This window comes from Terrapene carolina, unplaced genomic scaffold, assembly GCF_002925995.2.
Source record: "Terrapene carolina triunguis isolate 2854851 unplaced genomic scaffold, T_m_triunguis-2.0 Scaffold247, whole genome shotgun sequence".
Classification (NCBI taxonomy): domain Eukaryota; kingdom Metazoa; phylum Chordata; order Testudines; family Emydidae; genus Terrapene; species Terrapene triunguis.
Genome location: NW_020664598.1, coordinates 17,409,603 through 17,432,881, shown reverse-complemented (window position 1 = coordinate 17,432,881; position 23,279 = coordinate 17,409,603).

Genomic DNA, 23,279 nt, shown 5'->3' with positions numbered 1-23,279 from the left:
CAAAACTTCAACTGATTTAAATGCGAGCAGGATTAGACCTCCAAAGGGACACTGGGAAGACCTAACATTCTTCTTCTTTGTGTGTGCATTCTTTACATCAGTGCAATGGCCTGTCTTTCTACATCCATTTGCAAAGTCTTGATAATTCTATGATGCCATTTCCCCCATAAAAACAAATGTGACCCTACAATAACAAAACAGCTTGTGCACAAGGAAAGGGAACATTTTTTGTAAGGAGATTTCAGTTTTAGGTTTCTCAGGGGTTATTTATCAATAAGCAAGAATTTTTTAAATGACCAATATTCCATGTCCGTGTCCTTTTATTCTAATCATTTAATTCCAAAGCTAGTTCAACACAATGGTTTTAGAACTTAAAAGGGACACTCAAGTTTGACTAATGTCAAGTTTACCTTCAAAACATTTAAATTTCTACCAGGTTGAGGGAAAGAAGGGCTGGAGAATCTACCAGCCTTTACCATGCATATTGCAACATGCTAAAAATAACTACTCAACTGGGTGACCAATCAGCAATAAAGCTGGGGCAATACAGTGTATTTGCATAACATACATGTTACTATATCTTTCCACTATGCCTACTCCATTTTTATTTTATTTTTTTAGTGAGTTAATTTTGAGGGAGAGGGATTCTTTGGCATTTCTCTACTTTTCCTCTCTCTGACTCTAAAATATCCCATGATGACTTTTCTTTTGACCAACCACCCAGACTGGGCTACCTCCAGTACTTGTCAGGGCACTGCTTGTCTTGCTCAGGTCCCCTAGGAGCCAACAGGGGAATGCACAAAATCCTCAAGAGCAAAATGCTTCTGCATTTCAAACAACTTGCCCTTTCCCAAGGCAAAGCTGATCAGATGGTGGGACATTCAGTCACCTACAAACCAAAGCAAAGCCCAGTTGTCTAATTTTAAGCCTCACAGCTTTGATTGTGTCTCGTTAGGCTCATCGTACAAATCAAACCCTTACTCCTCCAACTTGAAACATGTCTGCAAAACCTAACGCTAAAAAGGGGTAATATACAAACCCCAAAACATAATAAAGCAATTAAAGCCTTTATTTAAAAGAAAGTACTTTAAAAGTTAATGGAGTAACTTAGGGAGGATTCAAATGTTCAACCACTGTATTACTTTGGCTATTGTATAATTAGCAGCTCTGGCCTCCCTACCCCTCCAAAGGAAAACAATTCCTATCCACAAAAGTTCAAATGTCAAATTTAAAGTTAAACTTAAAAAAAATCTGATTCTTAAAACGTCCCAATCTTCCCTGGGATATTTGCTGAGAACATTGCACTGCTAGCCAATTCGTAGGACAGTGGTTTGAGTTTTCGGTGCTGACTTTTGGCTAGCTTGCTAATAAATAAAATGCCTTCATCTAGCTACTGAGCCACAGCAGTTGTTATCACCACCACCACGGAGGAGATACAGTACTTGTGTTCCTGACACCATCACAAGAGGCTACCCATGCTGTATGTAAATAGTGTTGTTTTGAAAATTAGCCTAGACCTCAGATGAAGCCCTATGAGAGAACATGCACTGAAGAGGAACTGATGAATTATGTCTGTCAAAGAGCTCACAGATTCTGCAAACATTTACCCATGTGCTTAATTTATGTGAATGGGCTCTGCTCTTAAATTAAGATCATACCTAATAGGTGGGCAAACCAAACAAAACCAGGGAGGGATAATGGGTAACTGAGCTTCACTGAGTCATTTGCATCAATAGGAGAGAATAAAGCTCCTGTAATGAGGATCCATGGTTATCATCCCCTGTGAACATGCTTTGACAATAACTTCCATTTGATACAATCTTGTGCATCCCCTAGGCAAAATGATCACCTTTCAGAAGTACTCTGACAGCTGGGCTGAAAATCATCCTCAAAAGTGGTCATTTAAGAGTATGCAGTGAGAGGAACAAACTCTACAAGCATTGGCGTGATCCCTTCAATTGACTTTAGTGGCAATTGCCTTTATATACTGGAAAGGAGAAGTTGGCCCATTGTAGGTGTATGGGGAGGAGGGGTTCCTTAATGTAATTACAAGGCCAAAGGAATAAAGTGGGAGTTCAATTTGAAAAAAACCAGAACATAAAACCAATTCATAGTCCTGATTTAGCGTTAGTGCTACAACTCCGTTTTGCAAAGCTCTTGGTGCCATCCCAATCCTAAGTACAACTGGGGTTTCATAAAATCATAAAGATGATGGTCAGTTGCTGTATGAATTTAGGATGTGGGACTAGATAAGAATTTCAGATAACCTAGAGAAAAAAAATAATGAGGATGCTTCAATTAAAGTATGTGAGGAGTCCTGTTAAAACCAAGGAGACTACTCCTGTGTTTCAATTAAGCATGTGCTTAAAAGCTCTGGTACATAGGGGCCTTTATTACTATTTTTGGTTGGGAGACCAAAATGTCCCAATGTTACAATAATAGAACCAACCACTTTTATTTTTTTTAATAGAAGATGTATGACATGAAAACTATGATGGAAGGGGCCTGTCCAAAATTATCACAGCGGAGGAAACAACAAGGCAGGATGGTAGCTAGAAATCTGATCTTGTCAGATATTGCTTGATATTAATGAATAGACAAACACAAATGGGCTATTTATTGCTGGTGAAAAGCAGTTGTCAGAATCAGAATCTGATAGCTGTTAGAAGATTTTGTTGTAAAATACTGTTTATAAAATGAGTCAAAGTTTTGCTTTATTAGCTAAATGATCAGGATTCAGAAATAAACTGGGGCTCCTTTAGGAAGAAATGATGAGTGACCTAAAACTCCAAAGAAAAAAACCATTAGTTTCGAGTAGATATGTAATTAATTGGGAAAATATTTATCCAGGGATCAATTCAGCAGATCTTACTCACAGAAGCACTGGGTGTTCCGTGTTAATAAAGGTTGCAGGACCAGCTACTTAGGTACACCTAACATTCAGAAAATTATATATTTTCAGCTGACAAGTCTTAGAAGAAAAGTGACCCTTCCCTGGTGCAGATTGGATCAAATGCAGCAACTAGCTCTGTGTGCAACTAATATCATAGAGCCTGCGCCTGCAAACTCTTGCTTATTCACTATTGAGCAGTCGATATTCGCCTCCCATTGGCCCGTGATGCCAGCCTCCACTGCCCACTTGTTACATTTTCAAACATGGTGCTTTCTCCCATGCTGCGCCTCCCCCCACGTTTGGGAGGTGCTCCCCATAAACATCTACCAAGCTACCTTCAAATGCCTCTTCAAAACTCTCCATTTCCATGATCCCTACACAAGAAAGAAACCACCTACCATACTGACCAATGTTATCTCATTGTTTACTTGTACTCCCACATCTGTCTATAGCCATCTGTAGTCTTTCGTCTTATATTTAGATTGGGAGCCCCTTGTGGCAGGGACTGTCTTTTTGTTCTGTGTTTGTACAGTGCCTAGCACAATGAGGTTCTGGTCTATGACTCGGGCCCCTCGGTGCTACAGCTATACAAATACTTTCTATAAGAAGATTCCAGGATTGTCACTCTGAAGCCTACAATCTCTGTTGAGTCAGCATGAAACAATGGAAACACCTACAAGCACGGTTGGGAGCTCTTTTTGTTTGGAATAACATCAAGTTCATTTCTCACTGGGATTTGCAGTCTGTTACCATCCAGGTTTCAAGTTCTCATGTCACTTCATAGGACTGTACAAATGACATGTGTGTGACAGCACAGGATTTCAGCTGGTTAATAATAAGTGCTACACCTAATAGGAAGCACAAGCAGGATTGGACCCCTAATTTGTTTCACGGTATAAAAAAAAGGAGCACACCTACACCCATCCTGACAAATAGGTCTATGGAATTTAATAGATGATAATCTTTTGATAGAATTTTTAAATCAACCCTTAGGATTCTACAGCAGGGATATAATTCTCTATTAAATTCTATGAAATTGTTTAAAAGTTCTCTAGAAAGGAGGCCCATCTCCACTACATTTCATAGGTCTTTGGAGTAGCTTCTCTAGAAATCTATTCATTTCTCCAGAATGCTATTGCTTTCATTCCTATTAAAGTTAATAACGTTATTCTATAAGGATTTAAATTAAGGCGTTTTGAAGATGTTATTAAGGAGATCGGCTTTCTCAGCCTGTCAGTCTCTCTTGTCAAATAAAGAAGTTCTAAAAATTCAGTCCAACAATCTAGGAACCTACATGAAGAGCTCTCCACCTAACATGACTTAGACTTCTGTATTCCAACTGCAAGGAAATAAAATCTAAAATACTTTATTGTTGGCATGTAGAAGGTGGAGCACTGTAGTCTCTAGATTGGTCAATCCAGTCCTTTTTATGACCACTAAATTCTTTTAACAACAAGAAGCCAAAATAATTGCTATTTGCATAATAGTGAGCTGGTCATTTAAAGACAGATTTCTCAAACGTAGTTTTTACATGCGGCTGACAGTGTGGTTTTTGAAGAACTATTTTAGGTGCACTGTCAAAACAATTCCCAGCAATAGCTGAGTGAGACTGAATGACCTCCCAGGACAGGAGACCAATACTTAGGGCTGGTTCAGACAGCTGTCCAACTTCCAGCTTGAAGCGCTAGTGTCATGTTTGCTGCTCAAGTTCCATTGTCACAATGGGTGAGGAGGGCAAATTCAATGGCTTCACAGAAAGCACCAGATTTACTTGAACTGACTCTGTCCACTGTGTGGGGGGTTGTTGAGACCAAGAGCTTAGCATGATTCAAAGAGGAATTGGATATCTATGTGGATGATAAGAATATGCAGCTTTAATAGTTAATGCTAATAAAATCTCTGGAAGGGATAAAAATCTCCTGCTTCAGGGCTTAAGCCACTCTCTAACTGTCATGAGGAACAGATTATCTCGCACCTGTCCTTTGCAGGTTTCCTACACCTTCCTCTGAAGCAGCTGGTACAGGCCACTGTCAGAGACAGTATACTGGGCTAGACGGACCATGGATCTGATCCAATGTGGCAAATCCTATATTTCTAAAATTTCAAGTTGTTTTAAAACATGAAGGTTTCACATTTTCACAAGTACCCACGCACACACTTCTGTGCTTGCCTGACATCCATGCACACCACGCCAGATGCTCATGCATAGATAAGGGGCTGCATAAATTCCAGGCTCACACATATCACACACATGTAAATGTGCGCCAGCTTTAAACTCTTATAAAATGCATCCTGCTGCAGATTGAAATATATGTAACCGTTCACAGGAAGCAGGAGGGATTTTATATGTGCAGTTCTTTAAGGCAGCAGCCCCTTAAAGCCTCTTTTATATGGTGTGGTTAATAGGCTCCCAAAGTGCTCTTTACTCTGTGTTAATTTGTCTGCGCACACTGTCATGCCGCACTGAAAACAAAATCCTTTAGGGACTAGGAGCCAGATCCACAAAGGGATGTAGGTGCCTAAACCTCAGTTTTAGGCACCCACTGAGATTCCACTACTGCCACTTGGCTGTCGCCTAACCCTGTAGGCACCTCAATTTTTGCGGTACAAGTCCCTTAGGCCAGTGGCTCTCAACCCTTCCACTGTACCCCTTTCAGGAGTCTGATTGGTCTTGCATACCTCTAAGTTTCACCTAATTTAAAAACGACTTGCTTACAAAATCAAACATAAAAATACACAAGTGTCACAACACGCTGTTACTGAAAAATGGCTTACGTTCTCATTCTTACCACATAATTATAAATCAATTGGAATATAAATATTGTACTTACATTTCAGTGTATAGTATATAGAGCAGTACAAACAAGTCATTGTCTGTATGAAATTTTAGTTTGTACTGACTTCGCTAGTGCTATTTCCGTAGCCTGTTGTAAAACTAGGCAAATATCTAGATGAGTTGATGTTCCCCTGGAAGACCTCTGCGTACCCCCAGGGGTACGCATACCCATTATTGAGACCCACTGCCTTAGGCACCTAAGTTTCTGCCTCTCCACACGTGCAGTGTTGCTTCACTCCAAGCACCCAGATATCTATCTCATGCCTAGACCCCCGTGCAATCCCCAAACCGGGGGAAGATAGCCATCCCCCCACCTATCTTGCCTGCAGAGCCCAGTCCAGTAGGCGTGCTCAGAGAATGCCCAACTCCACACAAATGGGGAAGGAAGTCTTCCTTATACCCTTTAGCCAGTGGGGGAGATCTGCGCTTAGTTCCCCACTCTGCCTGTTGAGAAGGGATTTGAACAGAGCTCTCCCACCTCTCAAGTGAGTGCTCTAACCACTGGACTATACAGTGATTCTCACTCTCTCTGGCCCAATTCATATTCAATTATTTAATTAATTGCTACAACAGGAGAGATTGAGGGAGACCCACATCAGAATATCCTGTAGTTCAGTCGCTAAGGCAGCAAGGGCTTGGAGACTCCTTCTCCTCAGCAGGCAGATGGGGGAATTGGACCAGCATCTCCCACAGCCTGGGTGAGTGCTCTAACCACTGGGCTAAAGGTTATAGGAGAGGCCTCCTCTTCCTCACCCATGTATGAGTGGAGGCAGGCAGGCACCTAAACTGTTTCTTGCCTGTCTCCAGGAAAGGCGTTCCTGGTTGGACTGCAAGCAGAGTTAGGTGCCTCCCTGCAGTGTAGACTTCAGTGCTGAACTCCATGAGAGGGACAGGGACACACCCCTCTTGTCAGCATCTCCCATTGGCTAGTTTAGGCGGCTCCCTACCTAGCATGTTGGCTTTTGTGGCTCTAGTTCTCAGGCGCTTATTGCTCCCCATTTGTTGTATAGGGTGCCAAAGCCCCTAACTCAGGCTATGTGGATCTCAGTGATTTTCAAGGCACCTGGAAGTTAGCTGTTGCAATGCCTTTAGCTTCCTTTGTACATCCAGGCCCTAACATGCTTAGTTGTTTCTGAAAACTGCACAAGGTGACTATCAACATCACTAGGTGCCTAAATACGTTTGAAAATCATCAGGCCTGAAGTCACTTTTGACAATAGAATGTGTCTCCTAAGTCATTTAGGTGTTTTTGATCATTTTGCCCATGGTCTGTTTGCTGTTCAGTGAATAACATGGCATAGCTGGTGTAAGCCAGTAAGCTGACTCACCAGCCGAGGCACCAAAAAAAAAACAAACACTCTCCAGCCACAGGATTGCAGTTCCCTTTTCTTCAAGGCTTCAGTTTTATTTCTTCAAAATAAAGCTGTTTATTGCAAGTTCAACATAACCGTTGTCTCCTTTCCCCTAACCTGGGATCTTCTGCAGGAACCCATCTACTACCTACCAGATTATACTCCTCAGGCCATCTGCCTGGAAGTCAAGGAGAATCTCTGTTCCCTTCTCCTTTCTAGCCTAACACTCTGTAGACCATATGCCTGAGAGTCACATACAAGCTGGGTTCCTTCCTGTGTCCCGGGGTCTCTTACTTACAAAGCCTTCCTACTCAGTGTAGCACTCAAATGGGCTCCTTACTGGCTGTTATGAGGACTAAGCCATTAGCTGGGAGGCTGCTGATCAGCTCCCCAGAAAGGGCCAGCCACCCTATGACAATTGATCTCAGTCCAGTTCCTAGTGGATAAGTTTCCCCATCTCAGAAGTCACTGCAGCAATTGGCACCTGTGTTGGACATCTGACCACAACAGCAGATAAGGAGTGTAATAACCTGTAATCTCTCCTTGTCTGTGTGGAGGCATATTAGCAGGCATTGCCATTGCCCACCCTTCAGCTGTGTTGTAGCTACACTGAGGCTGACAGGCCGGGGAAGCCAGCACTTCCTACTAATACTAGATTTACTGAAGTAGAACCCTCCGGGGGCACAGAGCTGCTGTACCTCTGACAGTTCCTATAGCAGGCCTGTGGCTGACCCACATAGCTGAGATAGCCCTGTCCTCAGCCAGATCCACTGTACCGGGCAAATGTCCCAGGCTATTGTGCACCACGCTTCTTCTCAATTTGACCAGGAAAATGTATCCCCCCATCCAGATTCCTAGCTACTATAGTTCTTTACCCCTTTGCTAGAATAATTGTATGGTTCCTCAGCCATCCTCCAGTCAGGTCATAGGGAACCCGGTAGTTCCTGAAGAGGACTGTCACTTTTTTAATGTCTGGGGCACTTAGAAAAATTGCTAATACTTCCATTCCCCTTTACCCTGAACTCGCCCATATTTCCTTCAGAAACTCTCCATCCAAGTGTTGTGCCTTAAACATAAACCAGTCTCTCTTGATCCTGGCAGCTGACTCGCTGCAACACGATCCCTTGGTACAAACTACTGTGTGCACCAGGAGGTGAAGGCCGCCCTGTCCTCTACCTCTGACACTTCCCCGTGAGTAGGCTCTCCACACCTGCCTGTGTCTCCTGATGATGGGCCCATCAGTAACCCCAACACACACACACACACACACACCCCTACCTCCAAAACAGCATCTGAGCCAACTTTGTGAGATCCAGCCAGTCTGCCTCTGAGCCACCCCTCAAGAACAGCTGTACACGCTCGGCCTCCATACCATTCACTGCCACACTCTCATGTCCCAACCTTATACTAACTGCCATGACTGTCTACCATTTGTGGAGGTTGTGGGTTTCTGATGGGCCAGCCTTTATTTGACTTTGGTTTCACCTCCCACCAGGCACATAAGTTGGCAGCTCCCGCATGGAGTTCTGCAAACAGTGCAAATCTGAAATGGAAGCAGACTTCCAGCCTTTTTCCACAGATGAACTAGAATGGGTGATCAAAACACTGAAAATAGGTAAAGCCTGCAGGCTCAATAACATCTCTCCTGAATTCCTGAAGAACCTGAGAAAAACTAGCAGAGAATGGCTAGCTATCTTTTTGTCTAGAGTCATCCAGGAGAGTAAAATACCTAAGATCTGGAACAGAGAAGAAGTAAAAGACTTGCCAAAACCCCAAAAAGACCTTCAACTTACAACAAGTTACTGCCCCATCTCTTTGCTAAGCTGCATGTATAAATTATTTGAAAGGCTTATCCTGCAAAGAATTGCACTCACCATTGGTGATAGCCTGAGTATAGATCAAGCAGGTTTTAGATCAGACCACAGTACCTGTGATAAAATGCTAGCACTCACCACTCACATCGAGAATAACTTCCAGACCTGGAAGAAGACAGGTGCAGAATTCCTACATCTTGCTGCTGCCTATGACATGACCTGGCATACAGGACTATTGTACAGACTCATTGGTCCTACCAAAGTGGGTTGTCATGGCTGCGGAACTGTTGCTGAGAGGCTGCTGGTTCCAAGTTTCACTTGGACAAAAGTCCAGCTCCTGGAGGTCCCAAAACAACAGTTTACCTCAGGGCTCAGCGCTAGCATTTACACTTTTTAACCTCTTCACCACTGCCAGGTGTCTTATCTTCATGGATGACATCTATCCAGCAGTATAGGACCAGGATTTCAAAGTCCTGAATTCTGACATGGAAAAGGTGACCCACTATTGTACAAGATGGAGACTTAAACCTAGTATCAAAAAGACAGTTTCAAGTTGCTTATATCTATACCACATCTAACTATACTGATGTCTTCCTGACTGGATACAGGCTGGACCATGACCCAAAGCCTTGTATCTAGGTGTACATTGGACCATACCTTGACTTTCAAATAACACCTTACCAAGACCTTGCTGAAAATAAAGATAAGAAACTACCTGATCAGCAAACTAGCTGGTTCTACCTGGGGAGCCAATGCTCAGACACTAAGAAACTTGGGGGCTTGCCTTGTGCTATTCTGAACCAGAGTATTGCTTCTCAGTGTGGCTACACTTTTCTCACAAAGGACTAGTAGACACTCAGCTGAAGGAAACCATGGGTATAATGAGACTGACCAATCTGGCCTGGCTGCTGGTCCTATCCAACATTGCCCCTTATGACGTCAGATGACAAACCACCTTTGTGATTCTTTGGGTTCAACCCAGGCCAGTAAGGGGCAGTATTACCACCTGCCCTGCAACTCTGGGTGCCTTAAATGCTATACTGCAATGGCTAACAGCCCTGACACCGACAGCCTGCATTCAAGCAGGTATGTCACACCCTGACTTCTGCTGCCCAGTTACATTTTGCAGAGTGACATGCTCCCAGACTTGAATTTCCCCAAAACTGTCTGCCAGTGTGACAGTCCACTGGGGTTCCCAGAATTGTGAGTTACTGTGCTACCCATCTCAGCGTCAGCAAGTGAGAGCTTTGCTACTGCTAAGCTGCGTGACAACTTCCTGATGCACCAGCCTGTCTGCCGTGCCAGAAAACCCTTCAGAACTCTACCAGAACAAACCTTGCCTAGCAGATGACAAACAGTGAACCCCAATGTCTCTCAATTTACCTTGGAGGCACATTCAAGCAGATGGAACCACATTCCTGTGTCTAAGGTGCAGTATCTTATGTCCTGCCTGGACATAATTTAAGAACATAATTTCAGTGCATATTTATAAATGCTTCGTGCACACCCTGTACATACACCACATAAGAATATTAATGGGCAGTGAGTTATTAGTTTTCTAATGATATATTACATGACACTTTTGGGGTATATGTCATGACAACAGTGTGTTAGGGGTAGTAAGTGTGTCAGGCCTGACAAGCAGGGGCGGCTCTAGCTTTTTTGACTCCCCAAGCATGGCAGGCAGGCTGCCTTCGGCGGCATGCCTATGGCTTCGGCGTACCCGCTGCCAAATTGCCGCCAAATCCGCGGGACCGGCAGACCTCCCGCAGGCGTGCCGCCGAAGGCTGCCTGACTGCCACCCTCGCAGGGACCGGCAGGGCGCCCCCTGCGGCTTGCTGCCCCAGCACGCGCTTGGAGCGCTGGTGCCTGGAGTCGCCACTGCTGACAAGAGTTGCTGACAGAGTAGTGAATCACCAATGGGTCTCTGCATCACATTCTTGCAGAATATGCTCCTTCAGGTGCAAGATATGCCACATCCACCCCTATTGAAAGATGTGTTTTATCCACTGAGCCACTGTCTCAGCTCAAGGCCATCCTGTTTGGACAGTTCCCCTAAGGAACCTTAATAGCTCCAGGTGGCGTACTAGGTGGCAAGAACAAGCTTCAAACATAGCTAATGCCCATCTCGTGACAGATCCAAAAGTCCAGCCCTCTGGTTTTTACTGTCCATGCCATCTTTGGGTAAAACGCAATCACTTCAGATGTGGGATGACCACATGTGCTGCTAATGACTATTAGTGGGGCCTTTATGATTCCCTTCTTTTCAGCTGTAGCCAGTTAGAAGACGTTGGCTACAAACTCAGGCTGTACCCACTGGCTTCCTTATGGACTTGCCAATGCTCTTCTCTCAGCCATTGAATGATTAAAACACAGACTAACATGCTTGACTTGACTGTCTATGTAGATGCAATCATGCTATGCTATATATATGGAGCTGTGGGAATGGGTGTGTTGTTGATGTAGTTCCTGGAGTCCCCCAACAACTGTCCTTCCTATGGTGAGAGGGAGACCCTGGTGCATGTGTATCCTCAAGGCACTGAGGACCAGATTGAGGTGCCATGGAGGTATGGGGTTCTGGACAAGAGAAACTACACTGTATAAACCATTAAGGAATCTGGCTGTGGTTGGATGGGCAAAGACTGAAGCTCCTTTGGTAGGCAAACGGAAGGCTGTAATGGCAGCCAAGTGTACTCTAACTGAGCTCATTGACAGACCTTGTGCCTTTAGATGTAACAAGTAATCTAGGCTCCTTGAGCGTGGAGCTTTTGAGGCTTGCAAAGAGAGGTGAGAAAACCAAGAATGGAAGCATTTCCACTTTTGCAGGTAAGTCTGACAAGTAGTAGGTTTCCTGCTACACAAAAGGACTGACTGAACATTAGCCGAGCAGTTCACCTCTATGCCCATGAACCATTGAGGAACCATGACTTCAGGTTCAGAGAAAAGAGATGGGGGTGGTTCGGGGTGACAGGAGAGCCTCCTCGGGAAGGCAGAGGTATTGCCACAGAGAGATGAAACAGATCTGAGTCTCACACTTGTCTCAGCCACAAGGGCATTATCAGGATAGCCATTCCCTCAATTTGACTAAGGTCCAGAGACTGAAATCAGGCTAGGGCCTTGGTTGTTGCTGGCTGGGCCTCTTGAGCCGAGAAGCCCCTGAGCAGCCAATCATCCAGATATGGAAAGACTGCGATGGCCCCCTGATGCAGGTGAGCCACTACTGCTGAGAGGACTTTCATAAAGATGCTAGGGGCCACGGATAGCCCAAATGAGAGGACATGGTATTGGTAATGTTCTAAGCCTATGACAAAAAGTAGAAAATACTTGTGGGAGGGATGAATCTTGGAGATCTAGGGCAACAAACCAGCCCCATAGAGCTAGGGATGGGATTATGGTAGCTAACATCACCATCCTGAAGTACTGCAATAGAATGTAGGTGTTCAGGTTCCTGAAATCTAATATAGTCCTCCACCCTCCATGTCATTTGAGTACCAGGAAATATGTGGAAATATCCCTCTTCCAACAAATTTGGGGGAACCAGCTCAATTGACCCCACGAGCATGAGAAATTGGACTTCCTGCTTTATGAGATCTTCATGAAAAGAATCCCTGAAGAGGAGGTTTGGGGAGATAGAACAGAAATGAATGGCGTATTCCCATAGTGAGCACCTCCCAGTGATCCACTTGTCTGTGGTGATAAGCTCCCAGGCAGGTAGCAAGTGGAATAGGTGGTCTCCAAATGGAGGAGATGTTGGAATTGTGCAGCAGAACATCTGGAGGAAGAGGTTGTTTGTGGCCCTCAACCAGGTTGTCAAAGTGTTCCCTAGGGAGGGAGCAGGTTGAGAGGTTTTAGAGGAGATTGGGTCCCTTTCCTGGGGTCTGGACCTCCTTCTAGAGAGCATTGTAGATCTAGTGTAGATCTATTGCAGGTGGTACTGGAAGCGTTGAGAGCACCGTGTTGTTTGACATTTGCTGGGACATATATTTCCAACAACTGTAGTGTTGCCCTCGAGTCCTTAAGTGAGTAGAGTGAGAACTCTGTGCCAAGGAGAGGATAGGGAAGTGATCTCTCTACTCAGACTTCCTGGTTCTGGCCCTGCTAGCCTGCCCCTCCCCCCCCTCCTTCCCATGCTTTCTTATACATCCTGTGTTAATGGGCCAATTTGCTCATTAATCTCCCCCCAACTCATTCTAATCCACTAATCTGGCCCCATCAGATCCACCCTGGGGGAACTAACAGATGTTTAAGGAATCAGTGGGCTGGCTCAACTGTTGATTCCCAGCACTCCCAGCACAGTCCCCAGGGTATTTGTGCCCAGGAATCGTCCTGGGACGACTGCTGGACTCTGCAAAAGTCCTCCTCAAGGTACGGACTAGAGGTGTGGGATGCTACAGTGCTGAGACAGAGCTGTACGGAAACCACAGTCTGGGGATGCATCTTCCCCCAAGTTGCGGGAAGCCTGAGGCATCAGTACCAGTGTGGTACTAGAGGTGGCAGACCAAGTCCTGTTCTTTTGAGTAAGGGTTCAGTCACCAACTAGTGAGTTGGACCAGGGAATAAGTTCTCACAATTCCCCTTAGGAGAAGGGACCCAAGTTTCTCTGAGATAAGGAGATCTTCGGGGGAAAGAAATCTGGAGTGCTATGGTAGCGAGTGGTAGAAGCCTGAGGTAGTACCGAGGCCCAGAACAGTGATGGTTGCAGGGCTGGAGACGCATGTGGTAGCAAAGAGGCTGACAAGATTATGTCTCTGTGCTTAGAGTATTTATGTGTGGAGGAGAGTGGTACTGGGGAGGGAGCCAGGGATCAGTCTGAATGGTCTCTGTAGCTCTGAGAGGATGTGTATACAAGTGCCCTTCTTGGAGTCCCTTGTACTAGATGCATCTCGGTGCCTAGAGGTGTCAGATGGTACTGAGGAAGGTGCCTCTTGGAGCTGCTCTACACTACTGCTTAAATCGATGCAACTTATGTTGCTCAGGAATGTGAAAAAGATCCCCCCCCCCACCCCGAGCAACGCAAGTTACAGCGACCTAAGCACTGTACACACCAGTGCTATGTCGGCAGGAGAGCATCTCCCAGCAACATAGCTTCTCCCTCTCACAGAGGTGGAGTAATTATGCAGATGGGAGAGTGCGCTCCCGTCCGCATAGCGTGTCTTCACCAGACACGCTACAGCGGGGCAGCTGCGCCGATGTAGCGCCATAGTCTAGACTTGCCCTGTTGAAGACTTCTCTGGTTGAGCAGTCTTCTTAGGCGCTATAGAAGCCTTGGTTCTGGTGTCAGCCAGAGCCTTAGTTGTACCCATTGTGGGATGTGAGATCTCATAAGAACGGCCATACTGGGTCAGTCCAATGGTCCATCTAGCCCAGTGTCCGGTCTTCTGACAGTGGCCAGTGCCAGATGTTTCAGAAGGAATGAACAGAACCGGGCAATTATTGAGTGATCCATCCTGTGGTCCAGTCCCAGGCAGTTCCAGCAGTCACACAGGTTTAGGGACACACGGAGCACGGGGTTGCGGCCATGACCATCTTGGCTAATAGTCACTGATTGACCTATCCTCCATGAACTTATCTAATTCTTGTTTAACCCAGTTATACTTTGACCTTCACAAAATCCCCTGGCAATGAGTTCCACAGGTTGATTGTGCTCTGTGATATGAAGTACTTTGTTATGTTTGTTTTCAACCTGCTGCCTATTAATTTCATTGGGTGGCTCCAGTTCTTGTGTTATGTGACAGGTTAAATAACACATCCCTGTTCACTTTCTTTTCTTAGCAGAACACTCCCAGTATTTTAAATTTTTTCTCATCTTTCTTTCATACTCCTAATCGTTTGTGTTGCCCTTCTCTGTACCTATTCCAATTTTTTTTTTGTAGATGGGGTAAGAAGTTGCACCCCATAATGCTTTATGGAAATATGCTTATGAATATAAATATGACATAACTGGAATATGTTTTATGCTACTTATGCCATGTAACATATCTCTGCAAAGGTTATGATCTACTACATATATTCATCCTATTTGTATGCATGTATCATTTTTGTATTCAAAGTTATGAATGCTGGCTGTGTACTTGTTTGATTTTAAGTAGCCTTAGTAAGGCATTTGGGAAGCTTCTTTGGAAAGGAATTTGCAAGTTAAATGCCCAATCAAGAAATACTTAAACAGACAATGGATCTTGGAAGGCTTCAATCCACATAAGAGGTCTACCTGAGGACATTCAAGGTAGCATGTGAACAATGGCTGCTACCTGTAAGTTCTGAGTCACGCATGACATGTGACTTCCCCATGTGACTCCAGAACTCCATCTTGTAGCTGGGATTCTACACAGGGGGAGGGAAGGGTGTCCACCCCCAAGAGAAAGTCTATTAAAACCCCTGGGAGACCCCTCTATTTTGTCTTCAGCTGACTCAAGAGAGAGCCTCTCCACCCCCAAAGGATACTTGAAAGAAACTGGAACAAAGGACAGTAACCACGGGGGTGTGAGTGATTGCTGGACCCAGACTAGGAGGCGGCTAGTCTGTAAAAGCATCTTACTGGAACATCTGAGGGTGAGGTTTCATCTGTCATCACTTTCTTACTGTATTAGGCATAGGCTTGCATGTTTTATTTTATTGTGCTTGGTAATTCACTTCGTTCTGTCTGTCATTACTTGGAGCCACTTAAATCCTACTTTTTGTATTTAATAAAATCACTTTTTACTTATTAATTAACCCAGAGTATGTATTCATACCTGGGGTGGCAAACAGCTGCGCATATCTCTCTATCAGGGTTATAGAGGGCGAACAATTTATGAGTTTATCCTGTATAAGCTTTATACAGGGTAATATGGATTTATTTGGGGTTTGGACCCCATTGGGAGCTGGGCATCTGAGTGTTAGAGACAGGAACACTTCTTAAGCTGTTTTCAGTTAAGCCTGTAGTTTGCGGGGACGTGGTTCAGACCTGGGTCTGGGTTTGCAGCAGGCAAGCGTGTCTGGCTCAAACCAGACAGTGTTCTGAAGTCCCAAGCTGGCAGGGGAAATGGCTCAGTAGTAGTCTCAGCACATCAGATGGCAGTTTCCCAAGGGGGTTTCTGTGATCCAACCCATCACAGCAGGCTTGGGGAGCTTTCTTCTTTCCGAGGGCCTCAGCTCTGGAAGTCAGCGGTGCAGCCTGAGAGGTTGAGACTGAGGTAAAGGGAGAGGGAATTGGACTCCAATGAGCTAAGGAGTCTTCCATCAGGAGGTGTTTCAGTCTATCCTCTCTATGCTTGTGGGACCTGCTCTTAAACCCTTGCACTTGGATGGGACATGAGAGCCTCAGACAGCTGGAGGGCCCGTTGCTATTGTGGGCAGGCCTGGCAGGCTTAAACCGGGGAGTCTTAGGCCAGGTCTACGCTACCACTTACTTCAGTATACCTTACGTTGGTCAGAGGTGTGAATAAACCACCCCACTACATGAGTTTACGTTACACTGACCTGAACAGCGCTATGTCCATGTGCGAGCTTCTCCTGCCAACATAGCTACTGTCTCTCTGAGGTGGATTTATTATGCTGACAGGAGAGCTCTCTCCTGTTGGCATAGTGTCTTCACCAGCCACACTGCAGCTGCGCCCACGTAGCACTTCTAGTGGTCATAACAGGGAAGTGCTGTAGACCACAAAGACTGAGGGGGAACCACTCCAAACACAAAATGGTGCTACAGCGAAGAAAAAATTAACAAAACTAAGAGTAAATAAGTAAGGACAGCAGGAAAGCAGCTCAGAAGCAGGGACAGCACAGTTGCTCCAGCTCGAGCCAACAGGCGGTTGAGAAGGAACCAGAGTGCTGGCAGGTTCATGCCTCTTTACATGCCCACACCTAGGAGCATGAGGCACTGTGCAGGTAGAGATCCTCAGACACTGCTATTTACAATCTCTGGCTGAGAGTGCATGGGACTGCACACATATTATGGTCGAGCACTCATAGGGAGAGAGACTCGCAGATGAAATGGTCAGTGTGGTTAACTTTTAAGATGGGCTGTAATCTGTTTTCATGCAACCTTCTGAAGGCTGAAACTCAGCGCTCTTCTTCAGGTCTGTGTAGGTGGAGAGCTTCTCTTTCACCAACAGAAACTGGGTCAGTAAAAGATATTACCTCACCCCCCCTTGACTGTCTAATATGCTCCTGGGTCTAACACAGCTACCATAACACTGCAAACCAAACTATATTACTGCACTTAGGGTAGAATTAAACCCACCACCAGTTATGGAAAATCTCTATCCGAGTATGGAGAGAGGAAGTAGCTCCACTTTCTGGCTTTGCTTTGTGCCTGCTATCTGAAACATGCTTAGATTTCAATGTGAACATTGGGCAATGACTAATCTCTGTAAATGCTGGCTGTCGTTCTGTTGCACACAGCTCCAGTATCTATTTCAAAATTCACCTTTTGTTCATTTATTTCCTGTCACACAGCACTCTGTTACAGAACCGGGCTTTATCAATCTTAGTAAAAGGCCCAAGAAAGAACTCAGTTTTGACATCATCAAAGCTTTATCCTACAGCTTTATGGTTATGCATACATTTTTACCTCTGCATTTCTTCACAATTGGTGCTGAGAGCAACATACTTTTACCACATCCCTGGGGCCGAACACCCTTGCATTGTACTTTGATTGCCTCCATACTTTGTACAAACAAACGTGGTCTCTGCCATTTGTTTACCCTTGACCTCTGTCTTTGTGCCGTGGTATGCATTTTTAATTAGATGCACCTTTGTTCTTTCACAGCTTGTTAACACTTTAAGGAAGCACCTGCTTTCACTATGCTTCACATACCTACTCCCCTTTGTAAAGTGAAATTCTGTTTCACAACAATGCTTTGACCTGCTTACCTTTACACCACAATATGTTATTGAAATATTCCATTTTATTAAACAGGGCAAGTGAGGCATCAGGGAGCCCCTGGTCCCAAACAGACCAGCTACCATTATCAACAAACTTCCTGGTCAGGCTTCTAATTGTTAAAGGAACTAAAACCCTGAGAAAATATTACAACCCCTTGTAGGAAAATACTTTATTTGTGGAAGTTAACTATTTGTTAGGGGGGAAACCCAGCAAAATAGGAATTATGTGGCAGAATTGATTATGACCAAGCCATCCATGTGGAATGCCTGATCTCTTACCAGGTGAAGTAACTAGAGCCTAAGAGATTTCTCTCTCTCTCTCTCTTGGAGGGGATATTAGTGGGTGAGGTGCTAGTGTCTATCAATCTTGGAGCAGTAAGTAAGTACTTTACCTACATTCTTCTAGGACTGCTAACCAGGGTGCTATTGTTTCTTGTGTGCAAAAAGCACCTCTGGCAACATAGTTTCAATGAACATATCCCTCTATTCTACCTTCGTAAGCCCCAGTCTTCATAGGAAGATGCAAATCAGTCTGAATGCCCTGTCTTATGAAGGTGAACAAAACCTCCTTTTCATCAAGGGTCAGTGACTCTGGTACAAGAGATGGTGTGACATTACAAGAGGCTCTCAGAACAGATTCCACCTGACAGCCAAGGCTGGCTTTACATCTAGTGTTCCAGCTACAGTCTTAACATAGGTCCTTGCTCTCTCTGTATTAGGGATGCAACTAGAGGGATCAAGAGTATTTTTTATTTTATTACCATTAGAAGATCACAACAGAAGATCCATCTACACCCTTCCTGCTAATGCACAGAGGCATTAGCTTTTATCAGAACACTGAACTGTATCAGCAAAGAGGGTAAGATGGAAGGACGTGAAAGTGCTACATATGACTCCTCATTTTTATAGCCAGGAGTCTCTCAGTTTACGATAACAGGTTAATAACAAGTTGGGTAAGTGCAATAGCTAGTTCCACCACCTCAACCTGATTTAGTCTTTAATGTAAAATGAAAGCTTCTTTTGACCAAAGTCCAAATGCAAATGAAACTTGTAGCACCTGGTGGCTAACTAGCAACACTAAGGGCACTTCCTGCAGCTCACAGTCAACTGTGGGGTGGGTTGAAGAGCACACCCAAATTAACTCCTATCCCCTCCCCTGATGGGTTTGAATCCCCACCCTCTACAACAGGGGGTTCTCACTATTTTCTCTATTGGGACTCTTCTGGGATCCCCTTCTCATCAAGCCAGGACCTCCGTCTCATTTAACCATACTGGAAGGGCAGGGTGGTCATGACCCCCCGATTGAGAATCCATGCTTTGAATCTAGAAGACTTCACTTTTAACCCCTATTTTGTAAGTTCCAACCACCCTATGGCATGGCTACCAAGCTATCTTTAAAAGCAGTTAAGTAAATGAGTCTTGAGTTCTTTCTCCAGGTGGAACGAAGGAAAATTAATCTCAGGCCTTTTATAGGTTAAGTGCCATGCATCTAACCTGTCAACTAATACCACACAGTCATATCCCATTGAGTGGGAGGAGAGAACAGAAAAGAAGGATGCAGACTAGTGCTCAGGAAGTACATCCTGAAACGGGCTATAAAGCGTTGCAAACTCTTGTGTCCTAAGCGTAGGATTGGCTTAATCAATGTCGCACATTGCAGACTGCAACAATCATCATATCAGCTATGCAACAAGAGAGATTGCCAATCAGGTTGGATAAGAGAAGAACAAACATGCTAATTTATACACGTCTCTGTGTGTGCATATAGCTCTTTTTACATTCCTAGGGCGTAATCTTGGCCCCATTTAAATCAATGGCAAAACTCCCATGGACCTCAATGGAGCCAAGTTTTCACCTCCAGGGTGGGTTAGGCTGTGCCTGCAGCCTGTAGGACAGGTGCTGGATTCTACCCCTCATCTGGGATCCAAAATGTGCCTGCACCTTCTTCCTGGCTTTACATCATGGGAGAGACCATCCATGGTTCACCTATTGTAAATCCATCTCTCACATGTGCAATTTTGCACCCAATTAAAAACAAACAACTGAGCATAGAGCTGTTATCACACCTTTCACCCCAAAGTCACTCACTGCCAGCATTTAACACTCATTTGCACATATGCTGAAATTCTCTTCTATAAATGTGCATCGAGTGGATGTACTTAAACAGATTCTACCAATCTGAGAGTTTCTACCAATTCTACCATGCTCCCATCACATACAAGACATATCTCACACCTTTAAAAAAGAGAATCCCTTGGTTGGTTCAGTTCACCAAATGCAGTTTTGAAATTCATTTAAAAATCATTTTACTTAGAGGAAAAAATTGTCCTATAAACCACACCTGCCCTCTGCCAACTTGGTGCTATTTATACAGTCAGGAACCACAGCCCATCTGTAGCATGTCTGGATCTCAAGCAAACCCATAACCACAACTCTAATGCCAAGCTGCTGGTTTTATATTATATGGTCTGATTTAGAAGAACACAACACATGTATTTCAATGTGGAATGATAGTTCAAAGGCTGCAAATCTTGCAAAGCCAGCAAAGTTCATCCAGGTGAGAACGTTCCTCGGTGGCCACAAGGGGAGGGGACATCCAAAATGTGACTGTCCTGTGGGACCCCAGGGACTTGCTACAGCGACCACAGCACTTCTGCTAGACCAGCACTCACTCTCATTGTGGGATGATCAGAGTTTGGGATGACACTGCAGTGTATTTTAAATGGAACATCTTAGTTTCTTGCAAGGAAGAGTCTCAGTTATATTGTGGGTGTTCTGAGTATTACAGAAGATGCACCACTAGTAGAGAGATTATGCTTTGCATGGAGCACACAACGAACAGTGTATGTCTGGCACACTGATGACAGATTTTGCTTTATAGCTGGGCAGATGTTTCGGGGCAAAGGGAAGGGAGGATCAAACTAAAATGGTTGCATGCAGCAAGGGAGATGCCCACATCATTCTTGGCAAAGCAGCCAAACAGCCAGGGAGGAAGGCAGTGGGTAGGGCTTGCCTGCCTCCCTATCATCTCTACCCGACAGGGGAACTGCTCCAGGCACATCAGGTCTTATCAGCCTCTCTCCACACTCCAAGGGGCAAGTCTCATGGTTGGACTTTAAAAAGCCCCTGCTCTCCTAGCCCTACCCCTGAACACATGACTTATCCAAGTCTTATCAGGCCATTGTGGCATAGAGAAGTTATGTGAAGGGTGGATCTCACCATCGTGACAACTCTGGAGTGCTTAGAGGCATCATTTAATAGTGTGCAAAGCATGTTCAGACTTTGACAGAAAGCACTCTGCATGTGAAAATCATCATAGTAACATCTCCAGGATGGTTTCGAGATTCATGGCAAGAATAGCTTACACATTTCACTTGAGACTTCAGGGCCACCATGACAAATACAATGCTGTTGTGAGGGTTTTAAGCCAAAAGTTTCTGGATACATTTCAGATCTTTATTATTAGGAATGGACCTGGAAAGGGAAAAAATCTTGTGTCAGTGTGATAACCACATCATCTACTCCAACAAAAAGGGGGAGAGGGAGGCTAGGCCCTCACCTCGGCCGAAGTGGAGGCGCTATTCTTTAATGGTGGGCCATAGAATACAGTCAGTCCTAATGAGTGACAGACCTTCCTGAAGGATTACCCTCTTCCGCCACTGATCAGCTTTATCAGTGGCTTAGTGGAACCACCACTGAATGACAGATTGGGGCACAAATATCTATTCCCTTCTCATCATCGGCTCAGATCAAACAGGCTCGTCGCTGACTGAGGAAATGATAAGGGAGAAGGCAAGAGTGCTGATGCAGAAAAGCTCACAGTGTCAGAGTGACTGTGGTGGAGACAACTTAAGTTTTTACGCTGTGATGATGACAGATGGAGAAAAAGTGCTTTCCCTTTCTCATTGCCAAGTCTAAGCCAGTACAATTATTGAAAGTGCTGGAAAACAACCAGTGTCTGTTGCATTAGCTATTCCCAGAATGAGTTTCTTACAGAGAATTTTCCACCTACTTAGCTGACAATATAGATGGGCTTTGGGCATGTCTGGATGGCAGCATGGGCTGTGGTATGAGGAAAGACGTTATCTGCACTACTTCATCTGGCTGAGCTGAGCCCTGCTTTACTTACAAAAATATGCTGTGTTTGGGGAGTTGTGTTACACTATCTGTGATCTGGATACTTATCATAGATGGCAAAGGCTTACTCTTGGTCCTGTTACTGGAGAGGATTGCTAATGTCTCCCACAAGGAAGATAATGTTGCAGCTGACCTTGAACAGATGGCACCGATGCGCCTACTTCAAAACAAAACAAAAAGCTCTTGATGCTAACAGTTTTGCCAACTACTGCTCATTCTCTCCTCCCTCAGTTTTGAGGAAGGTCACTGAACACATGGCATCAGAACAGCTCCAGCTGCATTTCGCTCTTTTCGCAGTCCTTGATCCCTCACAATCTGGTTTTAGACATACATATAGTAAGCAAACAGTATTGCATATTGTCACTTCTATTGAGATTTGCCTCATGAGATCTTGCAGGTGTGGTGGGTACAGCATAGGCCTGCTGTTGATGTGAACATTAAAAACAATCTTTTGCTGGGGATTTTCACGTAAATGGTCCCTACTGAGAGGTTCAACCTTTCATTGGGTTTGCAGGTTTGCTAGCCTCAAGAGATCAAAAATCACAACTCTGATCTCAAAAAAACATGAGACTGGCCTCACAAATCATGAGTTAAAAGTGTCAAACCATGTTTTTTAATCTGTCATTTGGCTTTTTAACTCCCCCTCTATTCTTCTGCCAGTGTGAAAGAGAATTTCAGGTTGAAAAGTCCACCTTTAATGCACGCCTCTCCCTGGCTGCTCAGATGGAAACTCCATGTACCCTCGCTTTATCCCTAAGATAGGAACTGGATGGCAGTTCCCCTACTACTGACTTGACTCCCCACGTCTCCTATCTCCTGCTGGCCATAGGGTTCTCTCCTTTCCTGGACCCAGCAGCACCACTTCCCCAGCTTCCTCTGGGGCTTCTCTGCCTGGATACCAAGTAAAGGAGACGTTCCAAGGCATCAGAAGGGAAGTTTTGCTACTGGGTCCTGGGACCCAGGTCAAGCAGCAACTGCTCCCTAACTTTCCCCTTCACTGCCCTAGGGCCATACATGAGGGCAGGGCTCAGTGGTAGGGCAGGTCTGTCTCCCCCAGAGCCCTAAGAATCTCCCACAGAGCTTTCTGAATCACCTTCATGCCTGCTCACCTCATACTCCCCATTCACTTTGCAGTGTCTCTACTGCTCCTTACAGTCCACACGCTATGCACCGTAGTGTGGCACCCCGAGCCATAGTGTGGCACCCATTTTGCCAGTGGGCAGGGCTTCAATCTAACTGAAAACAATAGGAGGTAGCAGTCAACTTTATTGAGGGCAGCTTCACTTCCACATGCAGACAGACTGCAGGGAGATGGCAGCTATCTTGTTGCTTTCAGCCCCACTGACAGTAATAGATGGTGGCCATTTTGAATAAGGGAAAATTCA